Source organism: Phyllobates terribilis, unplaced genomic scaffold (genome assembly GCF_046119375.1).
Source record: "Phyllobates terribilis strain yellow unplaced genomic scaffold, ASM4611937v1 Scaffold_5__5_contigs__length_657084704, whole genome shotgun sequence".
Taxonomy (NCBI): domain Eukaryota; kingdom Metazoa; phylum Chordata; class Amphibia; order Anura; family Dendrobatidae; genus Phyllobates; species Phyllobates terribilis.
Genome location: NW_027362765.1, coordinates 547540498 through 547560317, shown reverse-complemented (window position 1 = coordinate 547560317; position 19820 = coordinate 547540498). Strand labels below are relative to the sequence as shown.

At 46.2% G+C, this 19820-nt stretch overlaps 1 protein-coding gene across 2 annotated transcripts in view; it reads left to right on the top strand.

Annotated features, from left to right (window-relative positions):
- The window catches only part of CDH23 (cadherin related 23), a 1802240-nt gene that overhangs the window by 1112013 nt on the left and 670407 nt on the right, over positions 1 to 19820 (top strand). The window lies entirely within an intron of this gene.

The window sequence follows — 19820 nt, the reverse complement described above, 5'->3', positions numbered from 1 at the left end:
TTTGAGGAGAGATACGTGGAAGGAGTTGGGAATCCGCAAGGTGGCCGGGAGTTTTAACTTGTAGGCCACTGGGTTGATTTGTTTGATGACTTCAATGGACCGATGAACCGAGGACCCAACTTATAGGAGGGTATTTTGAGCCGAACATGTTTGAAGGAGAGCCAAACCTTGTCTCCCGGATGAAATTGAGGCGGATCCAGACGTCTCTTGTCAACATGTTTCTTCATCCGCTCGGAGGACTGAAGAAGTGCGGACCTAGTATTTTCCCAAATGGTGGAAAATTCGCTGACCAGAGACTCCGCGGCAGGGTTGTCCACAGAAGCGGAGATGTGAAACAGAATCCGGGGATGCTGACCGTAGACTATAAAGAACGGGGACTTGGACGTAGATTCGCTCTCATGGTTGTTGTAGGAGAACTCGGCCCATGGTAGGAGCTCCACCCAATCGGTATGGTGAGCATTAACAAAGTGCCGGAGGTAGCTGGTAAGGATCTGGTTGATACGCTCCACTTGGCCATTGGACTGTGGATGTTAAGCGGAGGAGAAATCCAGGGTGACATCCAGCAGCTTACACGTAGCTCTCCAGAAGCGTGAGGTGAACTGAACCCCTCGATCCGACACAATGTGGAGGGGTAGACCATGGAGATGGAAGATGTGAAGGATGAAGTCCTTAGCCTGCTCCGATACAGACGGGAGACCAGGCACAGAGATGAAGTGGGCCATTTTAGAAAAGCGGTCGGCGACCACCCAAATGACTGTACAACCGGCAGAAACAGGGAGATCTGTAATAAAGTACATAGCAATGTGCTGCCACGGGGCAGCTGGTACGGGAAGAGGCAGGAGGTGACTGGCTGGAAGATGTCTGGGAACTGTGTTGCTGGCACAGGACGAACAGGCCGAGACGAAGTCTACCACATCCTTGCGCAGGGTATGCCACCAGTAATGCCGGACAATGAGCAGGAAGGTCTTCTTCTGACCGGCATGGCCGGCTAGTTTAGATGAATGACCCCAGTGAAGAATCTTCTCCCGATCTGGAGCCGCTACAAAAGTTTTACCGGGTGGGTGATGAGTCAGAGCCAAGGGGGCCATACTCATTACTTTGGAGGGATCGATGATGTGCATAGGCTCCTCCTCTTGATCGGAGGACAGGAAGGATCGGGACAAGGTGTCAGCTTTAACATTCTTGTCCTCTGGGCAGTAATGTAGGATAAAGTCGAAGCGAGCTAAGAACAAATGCCACCGGGCCGGATGCGGATTGAGTCTTTGGGCATTCTGGAGAAATGATAGGTTTTTGTGATCAGTATAGATGATCACCGGGTATAGAGCCCCTTCAAGCAGGTAACGCCACTCCTCCAGCACCAATTTGATGGCTAGTAGTTCTCGGTCTCCTATGGAGTAGTTGCGCTCAGACGAGGAGAAGAGTTTGGAGAAAAAGCCGCAGATTACCATTCTCCCGGATGAAGATTTTTGGGTGAGCACCGCTCCGGCTCCGGAGGAGGAAGCATCAACCTCCAGGAAGAACTGTTTGTTGCAGTATGGACGGTGCAGCACTGGGGCAGAGGAGAAGGCTTGCTTTAAGGAAAGGAAGGCCTCCTCGGTTTCGGGCAGCCATGCCTTGGTATTTGCTCCGTTACGGGTGAGCGCAGAGATGGGAGCAGTCCGGGAAGAGAAGTGCAGGATGAAGAGACGGTAGTAGTTCGCGAAGCCCAGGAATCGCTGAATCGCCTTCAACCCCTCCGGACGGGGCCATTTTAAGACAGCGGAGAGCTTCTCTGGGTCCATTTGTAGACCTGTCTGGAAGATAATATAGCCCAGTAACTGAAGGGAGGTCTGCTCGAAGAGGCACTTCTCAAATTTGGCATAGAGGTGATTTTGCCTAAGCCTAAGCAGGACCTGACGAACATCCCTCCGATGTGTGGGAAGGTCCGGAGAGAAGATCAAGATGTCGTCCAGGTACACTACCATGCAGGAATATAGAAGGTCACGGAAGATGTCATTGACTAATTCTTGGATGACGGCGGAAGCATTGCAGAGACCGAAGGGCATCACAAGGTATTCATAGTGACCGTCCCAGGTATTGAATGCCGTCTTACACTCGTCTCCTTGACGGATCCGGACCAGGTTATACGCCCCACGTAGATCCAGCTTGGTAAAAATCCTAGCACCCTTAAGGCGGTCAAACAACTCGGAAATGAGCGGCAGGGGGTATTTGTTTTTGACCGTGATTTGGTTGAGTCCTCTATAGTCAATAAAGGGGCGTAGTGAACCATCCTTCTTCTTGACGAAGAAGAATCCGGCTCCAGCCGGGGAGGTAGATTTCCAGATGAATCCACTAGCCTGATTCTCCTCAATGTACTCCGACATGGCCCAGGTTTCGGCCGACGACAACGGGTAAATACGCCCACGGGGTGGAGTGGCACCGGGTACCAGGTTGATCGGGCAATCATATGGCCTATGAGGTGGCAGTGTCTCTGCTTCCTTTTTGTCGAAGACATCTGCATAGGACCAGTAAGGTGCCGGTAAACCAGGTAGATTACCCGGGGTGGGTGGAGGACGAACCGGGCAGGCTGGGACCAGGCAGGTCTTATGGCAATCCTGCCCCCAACGGAGTACTTCACCGGATAGCCAATTCAGCACGGGTTCTTGTCTCTGAAGCCAGGGTAGACCTAGCAATAGGGAGTGAGAGAGTCCGGAATGCACATGGAAAGAGATCCTCTCAGAGTGCAGCATTCCCACCTGCAGGGTAATAGGTTCTGTGACGAGCAGGATGGTCACCAGAAGGAATCTTCCATCCACGGAGGCGACTGCCAATGGTTCAGCCAGGGGTTTGGTGGGAATCTGATATCTCTCTACCAGGGACTGGGAAATGAGGTTCTCAGCAGCTCCGGAATCCAGATGTGCAATTTCAAAGTAGCGGTTCTCTTCCCAAGAGATAGAGACAGACAAAGTCAGGGATGGAGAGGATTTACTTTTGCCTAGGACGACCTCTCCAAGCAGACCTAGACACTGGAGTTTCCCGGCTTCACCGGGCAGGAATGGATGAAGTGCTCTTTACTGCCACAGTAGAAACAGCCTCCCTCAGTTTGGCGAGTTTCTAGGCGAGACTTGACCATCTTGGTCTGGTCAATCTGCATAGGTTCGGGCGAGCGTGCCCGGGGAATTGCTGGTTGTGAAGCCGGTTTCTGAAAAACAGGAGCAAGACGAGGAAATCTTCTCTCCCGGGCAACCTCCTTGGTACGTTCTTGGAAGCGGATGTCAATCCGGGTAGCTAGTGACACCAGGTCATCCAGGGTGGTAGGAATGTCCAAACCGGCTAACTCATCCTTAATCTGGCCGGAAAGACCCCCCCAGAAGACAGACACCAGAGCCTCGTTGTCCCAGGAAAGCTCAGAAGCGAGGGTACGGAACCGTATAGCATATTGGCCCACGGTGAGACTCCCTTGGTGGAGACGTATCAGAGAGGAGGCAGAAGAGGATTTTCGTCCTAGTTCATCGAAGACTCTCTGGAAAGCAGCGAGGAAAGGCAATAGATCAGACACCAGGGGTCCCCTCTCTCCCACAGGGGATTTAGCCATGCCAGTGCTTCTCCAGTGAGGTGAGACATGATGAACGCCACCTTGGCCTGGTCGGAGGGAAACTGATGTGCCAAAAGTTCAAAAGCGTGCACTGGTTCAGAAAGCCCCGACATGAGACGGGGTCACCTCCAAAACGAGGAGGTGCAGAAAGCCGGGGACCTGGGTTGGATGCCGTGGTATTGGTGGGCAGCGGCGCTGCCGGAGCGGGAGTCGCATGACTCGGGGCGGACACAGGTGGGATAAAAAAGTGTGTCCAGGCGGGAGTTGACATTCCGCAGGATGGTTTCCTGTTGGGATCTCTGACGAGAAACCTCCTAGTACAGGTCAGAGAGCGAAGGAGCTTGGGGGCCACCTGGTTCCATGGCCCGAGCAAACTGTTACGGATCCGGGTGGTGGAACCTCTGTGCTACGGTGCAAGGAGGGACCCAGAGGGGCGTAATTAGGTATCAACTCGGAGCGACCTAGGTCGTACCGCGGCTCAATCGACTCCGTAACCAGGGAGGGTCCGAGTAGAGGGACCAGGTGCTACCCTGGGGACGACCTTGGAAGGGAGCAGGTGACTCCTACGGTACAGACGGCAGGGACTGACCGGTTTCGCAGATGGGCACAGCAGGCAGGCTGATGAGTTATCCGAGTGGATGGACTGGCACACATGGCAGGCGACAGGCGGGAGCCTCTAGGTAGGCTGTCAGGTGGTCACGGCAGGTGACAGGCAGGAGCCTCTAGGTAGGCTGTCAGGTGGTCACGGCAAGTGACAAGCAGGAGCCTCCAGGTAGGCTGACAGGTGGTCACAGCAAGTGACAGCAGGAGCCTCCAGGTAGGCATGGCAGGTAGCAAGCTGGAGCCTCCAGGTAGGCATGGTAGGTAGTGGGCAGGTGCTTCCGCGTAAGCAGGCGGGCAAAGCCCATAGACAGACTGGCGGACTGAACGGAAGACAGACTGTCGGGCTGGAGAGTAGTCAGGCTGGCCGACTGGACTGGTAGTCAGGCTGGCGGGCAGGACTAGTAGTCAGGCTAGCAGCGGGACCTGAGGGCTGAAGCAGAGGAACGTACACTGTGCAACAACTATTGCTCGGGCACCTCCATTTTGGAGGAGGTGCCTTATATATGGGAGGACCTCTGGCAATTGGCCGGGGACTCCTTAGGACGGCGCGCGCGGCCCCTTTAAGATGGAGGGAGCGCGAGCGCGCGCCCTAAGCACAATGCCCCCGAAGCTGCGCGCGACGGCAGCAGCAGGAAGAGGAGCGCTGGAGGACGCCGGGCGGGAGCGCAGCGGTGAGAGGGACGGCGTCTCTGCCTGTCAGGAGGCAGAGACGCCGATGCTACAGAAGGGTTAACAAGCTTCCTAACCATAGTTTTGAATACTTTGAGAGGTGTCGTTTTAAAAATGGTATGTGTTTGGTTCTTTTTTTCCAAAATATGGACCCCTCAAAGGCACTTGAAAACTAAATTGGTCCCTAAAAAATAAGTTTCGAACTTTATTTGAAAAAAAATGCAAAATTGCTACTGAAGTCCCTTCTATCCCAACAGAATTAGTAGGAAAATGATGCTGACGTAAAGTAGACATAAGGGAAATGTTATTTATTAACTTTTTTGTTTAGTATGACTATCTGGTTTAAGGGTATAAACATTCAAATTTTAAATATTGCAATTTTTTAAACATTTTCTGCAAATTTCCGATATTTTTATAACTAAACGCAAAACATTGACCTAAATTTACCACTAAAATAAAGTACAATGAGTCATGAAAAAAAACACATTTTCAAAATCACTGGGTTATGATGAAACATTCCAAAATTATTAACACATAGTGACATATGTCAGATTTAGAAACTTGAGCATGATCATTAAATTACGTTTATGTAAATTACACCAGATGTACAGTTATATGAAAAAGTTTGGGCACCCCTATTAATCTTAAGCTTAATGTTTTATAAAAATTGGTGTTTTTGCAACAGCTTTTTCAGTTTGATATATGTAATAACTGCTGGACACAGTAATGTTTCTGCCTTGAAATGAGGTTTATTGTACTAACAGAAAATGTGCAATCTGCATTCAAACAAAATTTGACAGGTGCATAAGTATGGGCACCTCACCAGAAAAGCGACATTAATATTTAGTAGATCCTCCTTTTGCAAAAATAACAGCCTCTAGTCGCTTCCTGTAGCTTTTAATGATTTCCTGGATCCTGGATGAAGGTATTTTTGACCATTCCTCTTTACAAAACAATTCCAGTTCAGTTAAGTTTGATGGTCGCCGAGCATGGACAGCCCTATTCAAATGATCCCACAGATGTTCAATGATATTCAGGTCTGGGGACTGGGATGGCCATTCCAGAACATTGTAATTGTTCCTCTGCATGAATGCCTGAGTAGATTTGGAGCGGTGTTTTGGATCATTGTCTTGCTGAAAGATCCATTCCCTGCATAACTTCAACTTTGTCACTGATTCTTGAACATTATTGTCAAGAATCTGCTGATACTGAGTGGAATCCATGCGTCCCTCAACTTTAACAAGATTCCCGGTGCCGGCATTGGCCACACAGCCCCAAAGCATGATGGAACCTCCACCAAATTTTACTGTGGGTAGCAAGTGTTTTTCTTGGAATGCTGTGTTTTTTTGCCGCCGTGCATAACGCCTTTTTGTATGACCAAACAACTCAATCTTGGTTTCATCAGTCCACAGGACCTTCTTCCAAAAAGAAATTGGCTTCTCCAAATGTGCTTTTGCATACCTCAGCCGACTCTGTTTGTGGCGTGCTTGCAGAAACGGCTTCTTTCGCATCACTCTCCCATACAGCTTCTCCTTGTGCAAAGTGCGTTGTATAGTTGACCGATGCACAGTGACAACATCTGCAGCAAGTTGATGCTGCAGCTCTCTGGAGGTGGTCTGAGGATTGTCCTTGACTGATCTCACCATTCTTCTTCTCAGCCTTTCTGATGTTTTTCTTGGCCTGCCACTTCTGGCCTTAACAAGAACTGTCCCTGTGTTCTTCCATTTCCTTACTATGTTCCTCACAGTGGAAACTGACAGGTTAAATCTCTGAGACAGCTTTTTGTATCCTTCCCCTGAACAACTATGTTGAATAATCTTTGTTTTCAGATCATTTGACAGTTGTTTTGAGGAGCCCATGATGCCACTCTTCAGAGGAGATTCATACAGGAGAACAACTTGCAAGTGGCCACTTTAAGTAGCTTTTCTCATGATTGCAAACGCCTGGCTATGAAGTTCAAAGCTCAATGAGGTTACAAAACCAAAAAAAGGGCTTTAGTAAGTCAGTAAAAAGTAGGTAGGAGTATTTAAACCAAGAAAATGATAAGGGTGCCCATACTTATGCACCTGTCAAATTTTGTTTGAATGCAGATTGCACATTTTCTGTTAGTACAATAAACCTCATTTCAAGGCAGAAACATTACTGTGTCCAACAGTTATTACATATATCAAACTGAAATAGCTGTTGCAAAAACACCAATTTTTATAAAACATTAAGCTTAAGATTAATAGGGGTGCCCAAACTTTTTCATATAACTGTATATAGTTAAGTTCACACAATGAGTATTTAGTGCATAATTTTTTTGCATAAAATGCTGCATATTACAGTACTAGCAAAGTGAATAAGATGCTCATACTTGCATATAAAAAATCTGTCCCATTCTTATCCTGAAAAGTTGGATGAGTGGAATATGTATGGTTTACCTTTTGTCGTGCTAGTGCAATGTAAGTGTGCAATTATTTTCTTGGCTCAGATCCGTATGACATGCGTATGCAATCTGTATGCAATGCATTTTTAATATCTTTTACATACTATAATGCTCTATGTAACTTAAAACTAGCTTACCAAAGTATAAAAGAAGTCTTACAGTTATATGAAAAAGTTTGGGCACCCCTATTAATCTTAAGCTTAATGTTTTATAAAAATTGGTGTTTTTGCAACAGCTATTTCAGTTTGATATATGTAATAACTGTTGGACACAGTAATGTTTCTGCCTTGAAATGAGGTTTATTGTACTAACAGAAAATGTGCAATCTGCATTCAAACAAAATTTGTCAGGTGCATAAGTATGGGCACCTCACCAGAAAAGTGACATTAATATTTAGTAGATCCTCCTTTTGCAAAAATAACAGCCTCTAGTCGCTTCCTGTAGCTTTTAATGATTTCCTGGATGAAGGTATTTTTGACCATTCCTCTTTACAAAACAATTCCAGTTCAGTTAAGTTTGATGGTCGCCGAGCATGGACAGCCCTCTTCAAATGATCCCACAGATGTTCAATAATATTCAGGTCTGGGGACTGGGATGGCCATTCCAGAACATTGTAATTGTTCCTCTGCATGAATGCCTCAGTAGATTTGTAGCGGTGTTTTGGATCATTGTCTTGCTGAAAGATCCATCCCCTGCGTAACTTCAACTTTATCACTGATTCTTGAACATTATTTCAAGAATCTGCTGATACTGAGTGGAATCCATGCGTCCCTCAACTTTAACAAGATTCCTGGTGCCGGCATTGGCCACACAGCCCCAAAGCATGATGGAACCTCCACCAAATTTTACTGTGGGTAGCAAGTGTTTTTCTTGGAATGCTGTTTTTTTTGCCGCCATGCATAACGCCTTTTTGTATGACCAAATAACTCAATCTTGGTTTCATCAGTCCACAGGACCTTCTTCCAAAAAGAAATTGGCTTCTCCAAATGTGCTTTTGCATACCTCAGCCGACTCTGTTTGTGGCGTGCTTGCAGAAACGGCTTCTTTCGCATCACTCTCCCATACAGCTTCTCCTTGTGCAAAGTGCGTTGTATAGTTGACCGATGCACAGTGACAACATCTGCAGCAAGTTGATGCTGCAGCTCTCTGGAGGTGGTCTGAGGATTGTCCTTGACTGATCTCACCATTCTTCTTCTCTGCCTTTCTGATGTTTTTCTTGGCCTGCAACTTCTGGCCTTAGCAAGAACTGTCCCTGTGTTCTTCCATTTCCTTACTATGCTCCTCACAGTGGAAACTGACAGGTTAAATCGCTGAGACAGCTTTTTGTTTCCTTCCCCTGAACAACTATGTTGAATAATCTTTGTTTTCAGATCATTTGACAGTTGTTTTGAGGAGCCCATGATGCCACTCTTCAGAGGAGATTCAAACAGGGGAACAACTTGCAAGTGGCCACTTTAAGTAGCTTTTCTCATGATTGCATACACCTGGCTATGAAGTTCAAAGCTCAATGAGGTTACAAAACCAAAAAAAGTGCTTTAGTAAGTCAGTAAAAAGTAGGTAGGAGTATTTAAAACAAGAAAATGATAAGGGTGCCCATACTTATGCACATGTCAAATTTTGTTTGAATGCAGATTGCACATTTTCTGTTAGTACAATAAACCTCATTTCAAGGCAGAAACATTACTGTGTCCAACAGTTATTACATATATGAAACGGAAATAGCTGTTACAAAAACACCAATTTTTATAAAACATTAAGCTTAAGATTAATAGGGGTGCCCAAACTTTTTCATATAACTGTATATAAAGATATAGAAAGATTATAGAAATATATTACATATAAAATTTGTTCTCCAAGAGTCAAATAGCGCTCCTCCCTCACGAGTCTCTCCGTGTGGCTAAGCAGTTCTATACAGCCACATATGGGGTATTGATACGTTCAGCAGAAATTGTGTGACAAATTTTGGTGCCATTAATACCCATTACCCCATGTAAAATTATAAAATCTGGAGCTAAAACAACATTTTTGTGGTAAAAATGAAATTCATTTTCCTTCTTTTCCCAATGGTATGAAATTCTTTGAGGCACATGTGGTGTCAACATGCTCACTGCATCCCTAGATGAATTCATTGAGAGGTGTAGTTTGTAAAATGGCAAATGGAGTCACTTATAAAGTTAAAGTCCTTAGACACATCTGTGGTGTCAATATGATCACTGCACCCTTAGATGAATTCATTGAGAGGTATTGTTTGTAAAATGGGGTCACTTATGGGGGGTTTTGCTGTTTAGTCATCTCAGGGGCTCTTTCAGTGGGTCATGGCACCCGCAAACCATAACAGTAAAATCTGCACTATAATATGGCGCTCCTTCCTTTCTGAGCTTTGCACTGTGCATGTAAAATAGGTCCTGATTACATGTAGGGTATTGGCGCACTCAAGAGAAATTGCTCGACAAACTGTGAGGTCCATTTTTTTATTATAACTTATAAAAAATAAGAACTTGGGGCTAAAACAACATTTTAGTGGTAAAAATGTAATTATTATTTCTTCACCGCCCAATGGTATAAAATTCTATGAGGCACATGTGGTGTCAATATGATCACTGCACCCTTAGATGAATTCATTGATAGGTTTGTAAAATTGGGTCACTTATAGGGGGGTTCTGCTGTTCTGGCACCTCAGGGGCTCTGCCAATGTGGTATAAGACTCTCAAACCATTCCAGCAAAATGGGGAACTCCAATATAGCGCTTCTTCCCTTCTGAGCTTTGTACTGTGCCTCAAAAGTAGTTTTCAACCACATGTGGGGTATCGGTATACTCAGGAGAAGTTGCATAACAAATTGTATGGTGCATTTTCTCCTATTATTATTAGTGGAAAAAATGTTAATTTACTCAGCCCAATGTTTTACAATTCTGCAAATCACCTGAGGGTTAAAAATGCTCACTACACCCCTAAATGAATTTATCAAGAGGTGATATTTCCAAAATTGGGTCACTTGTGGGGTTTTCTGCTGTTTTGGAATGTCATGGGGCTCTTCAAATATGACATGGCATCTGCAATCTATTCCTGCCAAAATTGTGCTCTAGAATTCATTTGCTTCTCCTTCCCTTCCGAGCCCTGCCATGTGCCCAAACAGTAGTTTTCCACTACAGATAGGGTATCAGTGTACTCAGGAAAAATCGAACAACATATTTTCGAGTCCATTTTCTCCTGTTACCTATGTAAAAATAAAAAATCTGTGGCTAAAATGAAATTTTTGCTGGGAAAATGTATTTTATTTTCATAGCTCAATGTTATAAAATTATGTGAAGCACCTGTATGTTTAAAGTGCTCCCCACACTTCTAGATAAGTTCCTTGAGGGGCGCAGCTTCTAAAATGGGGTAATTTTTGGAGATTTCCACTGTTTAGGCACACCAAGGGCTCTGCATATGCAACATGGCATCTGCTATTTATTCCAGCTAGTTTTGTGCTCTAAAAGTTGAAGGGTGCTCCTTCTCTTCAGAGCCCTGCCGTTCACCCAAACAGTAGTTTTCCACCACATATGGGGTACGGTGTACTCAGGAGAAGTTGCACATCAAATTTGATGGTCCATTTTCTCCTGTTACCTCTGTGAAAATGAAAAATTTGGGGCTGAAGCAACATTTTTGAAGGAAAAATATATTTTTTTCATTTTCACGATTCAACGTTTTAAAATTATGTGACACAGCTGTGGGTTCAAGGTACTCACCACATCTCTAGATAGGTTCATTGAGGGATTCAGCTTCCATAACAGAGTCACTTGTGGGGGATTTTCACTGCTTAGGCACATCTATTACTAGGCACATTTATTATCTATTTTGTGTGGTATAACTATCGGGTTTACGGGCATGAAAATTAAAAGTTTGAAAATTGCTAAATGTTCACATTTTTTGTAACACTTTTGATATTTTCATAAATAAATGCAAATCATATCGACCTAAATATATCACTAATACAAAGTACAACATGTCACGAAAAAACTATCTCAGAATCACTGGGATATGTTAAACTGTTCCAGAGTTATTACCTCATAAAGTGAAACTAGTCAGAATTGAAAAAATTTACCTGGTCAGGAAGGTGACAACAGGCTGGGGTAGTAAAGGGGTTTAAGTTTATCAGGATCCATTTAGCACTGACGAAAAATAGAAGCCATACATTTTACTTCAGTACTTCATCCATTTTTTACTGCTCTATTGTTAAACGTCAATGGATGAGTAAACATTCAAACAGTCTACCTCCATCATTTTTTAAAAGTGGATGAGAAAAAATGCAACACGAATGCAAAACAAGGGCAAGACAAGTGAAACATGAGAGGAAAATGACATGGATTTGTGAATGGTTGAGGAGAGGCTGAAGAAGTTTAATTTTGAAACCCATTGACAATAATAGCCGCATTTAAATTCTTTTGGTTTCCTGGCTCCATCCACTGACGATCTCCAGTCTCAATCCTGGTTTTCCAGGCAGTGCAGAAAAAAACAAATTCCTTCTTATTTATTCATCATGGATGTGTGAATGCAGCCTTTTGATAGAAATGAGGTAATCAATTGAATATGAATCTAAGTCATGCCAATTTTTTAGGAATTCTTTGAACTCGACAAATTCGAACAATTTTTGATTCGGTTGTCATGAATTGCCAAAAATGCCTGCCACCATTTTACACATTGCAAATAATTAGCAACAGAATTTTCATATGACCAAGGGCATGGCTGGGTAAGTTTCCCATAATGCCTCGCAGCTATGACATTACAAGGCATAGCTCAGCCAATCTGAAGGGAGTGTCACAGCTTGTATAAAAGGATGAGGCAGAGAATGCTGCAACCATTTTGGGGGTGAATCTGGATAGTGAGAAGATGTCACAGATCACAGCTTAGCAGTAGAGAAAGGGAGCGAAAGCCATAAATTGGTGAACAAATTCTACAAATAGTGTGTGTGACAGCATAGAAACAGTAAGGATTTGTTTACTCATAGCCATACAGTATATAGGATGTGTTTGCTTTAAAGAGCTTGACAGGGATTGAATGGAGTCCTCAGAGGGTCATGCAAGTCTTTTCAAGCAAATTGTAGTACTTGCAATTCATAATGAATTGATTTGTACAAATCAAATTTTTGGGAAAAAAAATCACCAAAGCTTGGAAATGTGAATTTCCAAAGATTTGTTCATCTTAAGCTTATTGTTACAGAATCCTGTAAAGATGAAATAATACATTGTATATATATCTCCGCAAAATATAGTAAGCAGGATCACCCTGGGATTTGTATTAAAATAGTTTTCAACTATGTATTAGTGTTGAGCCACCCCCGTAGTGTTCGAGTTCGGTTCGGTTCGTCGAACTGTTCGTCGAACACCTTCGAACACCGTTAAAACCAATGGCAGGAAAACAAAAACACATAGAAAACACCTTCAAAGGTGTCAAAAAGTTGACAAACTGCTCAGAAGACACAACTAACACATGGAAAAGTGACAAGTACATATAGTCATGCGAAAAGAAAAGAGGTGGAGGAGTAAAAGGAGGGGGAGACACAGATATAGGCATGTCATGCCCTTCTAAAATCCAAAAGTGAGAAGCCGACACGTTCAGTCCGTTCCTGCCCGTGCCACCTCCGTGTCGCCGGGTTTGTGCCAGAGCCGCGTTGAACCCTGACGGCCAGCCCCCCTCTCCCAATACTGGTGCCTGTCCGCTGGTGGGTCGAGCGAGCCCCCCTGTGGTGGAGGCAGCTCTAAGCTTGTTAATTTAAATTGTCTCTCTAATTTGAATGAATACACTTTAAATCCATTTACAAGGATCTATTGGAGGGCAAGTCTCATGCCAGCAGCCGCGTAATTCCAGCTCCAGTAGCGTCCACTAAAGCTGCTGCAGTTAAAAAGCTTTTATAAGGATCGAGCTCGGCTGTCCACCGCAAGGCATCCTACTGCCAGTCCCAGCCCCTATGCCTTGGGGTGCCTCCTGATGCTCTTCACTGAGTATCCCGTGGTCCCGAAGCATTTCCTTTGAAAAAATTAAGTGTCCAAACTACAGGTGGTGTAGCTTGCTTAACAGCCAGGATAATCCGCTGACTAGCAGACACTGCTACTAGGCACAAAGTATTTCCTGGGCTAGATGCAGTTAAAAATTTGTAATTAGATACTCTCGTTGGATGCTGAGAAAGCATTCCATAGAGTCTCCTGGCATGCCATATATGATTCTCTTAAAAAGCTTGGGGTAGGGGTCTAGGGGACCCTTTTATAGCCAAAATCACGGCCCTGTATCACAATACGTCACCTAGGCTGAAGACAAATGGAACTGTAGCACCCTGAGGGCTCGGTTGCTACAGAGGTATTGCACCTCACCCAGAGGTGTGATATCTCACTCTCAGGTAAGGATGGAGTGTGGATCAGGACCCGACACCTGCATGCATTACACCACATTGCCATGGAGCAGGGCGACCAATATGCCTCTGAGATGGGCACGACAGTCCCTGTCCCTGGCTGGAGTGGGGGGAGGGAACACTGAGGAAGGGGAACCCTGTAGTGCAGGAGCAGGGAGGAAGCAGTTCCTGGGTGCATTGAGAAGGGAGTATAAAAGGTGGGCACCATCTTAGTTCAGTGCAGAGAAGTCTGAGCAGAAGTGGCAGGGAGCAGGGGCTCTGCATGAGCTCTGCTCCGGAGGCGGGCCTAGTAACAGAGACCCAGGCCTGGAAGAGGGAGAAGGAAGGAAGAGGAGCGGAGAAGGCTCCAGGAACGAGGAATGAAGGGATCCCAGGGGTGCGGACGGGCGAGTCGCCACCGCACGCCCGAATCCACCTGCGTGGAGGGGTCAGGCCAAAGGGGGAGACCGGTCCCCGAAACTAGTGGAGGCAGGAAACGACCCTCAGCTAGAAACCGGAGGCTGTGACATTTTATGTGGCGCAGCCCCTCGCTACACCCGCTAGGAAGGCACCACATAGGGTCAGGGAAACTGGCGCCAAGTTTACCAAGAGGAGGCCCGAGGCAGCCGGACAGAAGGGTTGGTAAGAAAGGCCAGACAAAGGACACACAAAGGGGGTCCTGTGAAGCACTCCAAAGTTATCTGGGAGTTGTTTGAGCCCCTCACTTGGTGAGCACAGTACGACGTGGGCAGCCGTTACCTGCAGACGTGGTCTGGATAATAAGAACTGTGAGTAAAGGCCCTGGACTGCATCACTGACTCCGTGTCGTTACTGCTGCTGCCCTGCACCATCACCCCCATCCTCCGCATACACTGCCCAGAGGCTATACTCCTCCCGTGGGGAGTTGTGCTACGCTCTGCTGCACCCACAACACCAGCCTCAGCGGTCTGCCCTGCAGCGGCGGTTCATTCTGACCGCAATCCACGGGTGGCGTAGTCGGACATTTAAACATCAAAACCACATAAATAGTTCCGCCACTGGTTTGACCACCCTGAGCCACGGAACCGGGTCGCCGCCACGAAGACTACAACCACCAGCATCCACCAAAAAGGGTCCGGCTCCGGGTGTCCCAAGGCCCAGGGGGTGCATCAGAACATTTTCATCACCTTTCACAATCACCAATGGGACAAGGCAGGGATGTCCTCTGTCCCCTCTCTTATACATCCTAGTGACGGAGCACCTGCTCTCATCAATTCGCCATAACCCCAATATTAGGTGGATTGAGGTGGGAGGCACCGAGTACAAGTGCTCTCTATTTGCTTATGATGTCCTAGTATATATCACTCAATCACATATATCCATCCATGCTGTTATGGCTGAAATAGATCACTTTGTTACATGGTCAAATTTTAAAATCAATGCAGCGAAGTCTGAGGCCCTCGATGTCTCCCTCCCCAAATCCATATAGGATTCCATCCAGTCCAACTTTCCCTTTGCCTGGCCCTCACAGGGTATCAAATACTTAGGAATTCCTATTCATAGAGACCTCTCCCATCTATGTTATCTTAATTTTGGGCCCTTTATTGAACAACTCCATACAGACCACGGTTGGCAAGTTAGAACTGTAAGATTCACTACGTGAACCACTGGTGTTTTGTGGAAAAGCACATGTACACTGTGTTCCAAATTATTATGCAAAAAGTGTTTAGGAGTGATAAGGGAAGAATTTGTTTGTTTGTCAGTTAAACTCATTGATGGTGATGTGTGTCAGGGCTCTTTATATCACTGTAAGCAATTGCAGACACCTGTGCTAATTAGTTTGGCAGGTGTGTCCAATGAAAGGCAAGACTACTTAAGAAGACTGTCTCACATTATTAAGCAGCCTACATTTTATGCCAAAATGGGAAAGAAAAAGGATGTGTCGGCTGCTGAGAAGCAACAAATTGTGGAGTGTTTAGGTCAAGGCATGACTACAATCAACATTGTGCGATAATCAGGATGAAGTGTCTTGGCAATCAAGAAGTATGTAGCTGATTCACAGTACACACGTGTGCGTGCTGATAAGGGCAAATTGAGGACTCTTTCCTACAGGCAATTATGTCAGGTTAAAAGAGCAGCGGCAAAAAAGCCTTGTCATAGCAGCAGACAAGTTTTTGAAGCTGCTGGTGCCTCCAACGTCCCCAGAACAACAAGATGCAGGGTCCTTCAGAGGTTTGCAGCTGTGCATACACCATCCTGTCGACCTCCTCTATCCACTTCACACAAGCAGAAACGGCTCCAGTGGGCCAAACATTACATGAAGACTGATTTCAAAACTGTTTTGTTCACGGATGAGTGCCGTGCAGCGCTCGATGGTCCAGATGGATGGAGTGGAGGATGGCTGGTTGATGGACACCCCACGCAAACACGGCTACAGCGCCAACAAGGAGGAGGTGGAGTAATGTTTTGGGCTGGAATCATGGGGAGAGAGATTGTCGGCCCCTTTAGGATCCCTGAAGGCGCTAAAGATGAACTCCATAATGTATGTGGATTTTCTCAAACAGCACTTCCTGCCATGGTTCAAGAAGAAGAACCGTGTATTTCACAGCAAGATCATTTTTTTGCATGATAATGCACCATCTCATGCTGCACATAAAACATCTGCATCTCTGGCTGATATGGGCATAAAAGGGGACAAACTTATGGTGTGACCCCCATGCTCCCCTGACCTCTACCCCATTCAGAACCTCTGGAGCATCATCAAAAGGAGTGTCTATGATGGCGGGAGGCAGTTCACATCTAAGCAACAGCTCTGGGAGGGTATTCTGTCCTCATGCAAAACAATTGAAGCAGAAACCATCCAAAACCTGACAAATTCAATGGACGAGAGAGTTCAGAAGCTCCTTTCGAACAAGGGGTCCTATGTGAAAATGTAACATCACCTAGAATAAAGTTTTGAGTTGAAAACTGTTTGATTTCAGTTTCTAATAACCTGCTAATGCTTATAATTTCAAAAATGACCATTTTTTGGTCTTTATTAAAATGAAAAGGTTGATCGAAAAGTTTGGGGGATCTAAGAGTGTGGCAACCCAGTAGTCATGATTACTTCGAATTCTGACAATATGAGGGTCATGTTGCAGGTAGTGCAGCAAGAAGGCACTTATGTGTCTTGCGCATCTCGGAGCCCCAAAATTATTTTCCGGGCTAGATGCAGCTAAAAATTATTATTAATTTTAAATCTGGTGGAGCTTAGTATTGATGGCCTAATAGGATCAGTGCTGCACACTGCTACAAAGCCCAAATTATTTTCCAGTCAAGATACAGATAAACATGATTAGTAATTTTAAATCTGGTGGAGCTTATTATCGATGGCCTAATAGAATCAGTGCTGCACACTGCTACAAAGCCCAAATTATTTTCCAGTCAAGATACAGATAAACATGATTAGTAATTTGAAAGCTTAAAACGGTTGGTAGGGTGATTTTAACCAATCATCAAGCTTTTACTCTCCCCAGGATGACACAGGGGTAGAAAAGTCGTTTCGGATCCATGATTTGTTCATCTTTATGAACGTGAGTCTGTCTACATTATCAGTGGAGAGCCGCGTGCGCTTATCTGTCAGCACACCACCAGCAGCGCTGAACACACGTTCAGACAGAACGCTGGCTGCGGGGCATGACAAGATCTCCAAGGCGTAAGTGGCTAGCTCCGGCCATTTATCCAGATTGGAAGCCCAAAAAGAGCAAGGGTCCAGTGACACAGTCATGGCTTCAATGTTTACTTGGAAATACTCCTGTACCATCGTCTCTAGGCGTTGACTATGTGTCAGACTTCTTGTCTCCTGTGGCCTTGCAAAGGATGGGCTAAAAAAGTGGTGAAATGATTCAGCAAAATTGATGTTACCAGCAGATACTGTGGTTCTGTTACGGTTTGAGTGCTGAACACTTGACGGTCCCACGGTTGGCAAGTTGGAACTGTGAGATTCACTACGTGCACCACTGGTGTTTTGTGGAAAAGCACATGTAAGATTCTGCAACAGTCTCTGCTGATACTCCTGCATGCGTGCATCCCTTTCTATGGCAGGAATAATTTCTGCAAATTTACTTTTGTACCGGGGATCTAACAGTGTGGCAACCCAGTAGTCAGGATTATTTCTAATTCTCACAATTCGAGGGTCATGTTGCAGGTAGTGCAGCAAGAAGGCACTCATGTGTGTTGCGCATCCAGGAGCACCAAGTCCCTGTTGTGTTGGTGGCGAGGTAACAATCATGCTTCCTTCCTCTGTCCTCTCCCCCCAACCTCGCACAACAGAAATGTGATCAAGGTCTCCCTCATCTGATGAGTCTTCCTTCAGTTAGTCCTCCACTTCTTCCTGGGCTCCTGCACCTTCCTCACTAGTTTGGCTGCTACCATGCACCCTGGTAAAACCATCTCCCCCACCCTCACATGCCTGCCGCCTTGGTGCTGCCGACTGTCTGGACCTTGCAGATGTTAGCCCTTCCGCATACAACTCCTCCTCCTCTACTTCCTCCACCTCCTCTTGTGCCACCACCTGACTCCGAATTCTGTTTAACATGTGCTCCAGCATGTAAATCACCGGAATAGTCATGCTGATAATGGCATCGTCAGCACTAAACATCTTCGTCGCCATTTCAAAACTGTGCAGAAGGGTGCATAGGTCCCTGATCTGAGACCACTCCTCCAGCGTGATTTGCCCCACCTCTGGATCTCGTTGGCCCAGGCTATACGTCAGAACGTATTGCAGCAGGGCTTGTCGGTGCTGCCACAGTCGCTGCAACATGTGCAGAGTTGAATTCCACCGGGTAGGCACATCGCATTTTAGCCGGTGAAGTGGCAGGCCCAACGACTTCTGTAGAGATGTAAGTCGCTGAGCTGCGGGATGCGAACGGCGGAAGTGAGCACACAGCGACCGTGCCCTCTGCAGAAGGCCATCTAGTTTGGGATAGTGGGCTAAAAATTGCTGGACAACCAGGTTCAACACGTGAGCCATACAAGGCACGTGTGTGACATTGCCCCGGCGAAGGGCCGCACCCAGGTTTGCAGCATTGTCGCACACGGCCTTCCCTGGTTTCAGGTCCAGTGGAGACAACCATTCATGAAATTGGTTCTCCAGAGCTGACCACAACTCCTCAGCTGTGTGACTCACATTTCCCAGACATTTCAAAGTAAAAACCGCCTGATGACGTTGAGCCCTACTGCCAGCATAGTAAGGAGGTGTGCAGGATCCCTTCTGCGCAGTTAGAAAGCTTGTGGCATGACCAGACAGGCTTTGGGTGCAGGTGGAAGACCGAGAGGAGGTTGAGGAGGCAGAAGCAGTGGAGGAACTTTGACATAAAGAGGATTGACGCACAACTCATGGGGACGGCAAGATTTGGACAGCAGCCCCTTGTCCTGCTGTCACCATAGTTACCCAGTGCCCAGTCAGCGACATGTAACGCCCCTGTCCATGCCTACTCGTCCAAGTGTCTGTGGTGAAATGCACCCTGTCACACACAGAGTTTCTCAAAGAAGCGGTGATGTTGTGTGCGACATGCTGGTGGAGCGCAGGCACACCTTTCTTTGAGAAGTAGTGCCGACTGGGCATCTGGTACTGGGACACTGCGACGGACATAAGGTCTCGAAAATCCTCTGTGTCCACCAGGCGGAAAGGCAGCATTTCTGTAGCCAAGAGCTTGCAGATGGTGAAATTCAACCTCTTAGCTTTCTCATGGCTAGGAGGAAATGGTCTTTTACTTGTCCACATCTGAGGGACCGAGGGCTGGCTATTGTGCTTAGACGGGGTTGATAAGGGTGTCCCCGGCAAACTGCCGGTCTGTGAGGAAGATGCAGGCGGACATGTTAGGTTGCCTTGATCCAAAGGTGGTGCTATCGATGTCGGACAGCGCTCAACACCAGCTGGTGTTACCACCTCCAAAGAAAATGATGACCTGCCAATCACGCTGGCTGTTGCGGGTAAAGAGGTGGCAGGTCTGCGCCCCAAAACAGGTGTGACTGCTGTCCCCCCAGTCACAGAGGATGAAGAGGCCGCGGATGCACAAGATATGGCAGACGGTGGTTGGCCCGGCCGGCTAGGCCACATTGTAGCACACTGAGCTTCCCACTGCAACTTATGCTTCATGTCCATGTGCCGCTTCATGCATGAAGTACTCAAACTATGTATTTTTTGGCCTCTACTTAGCTTTT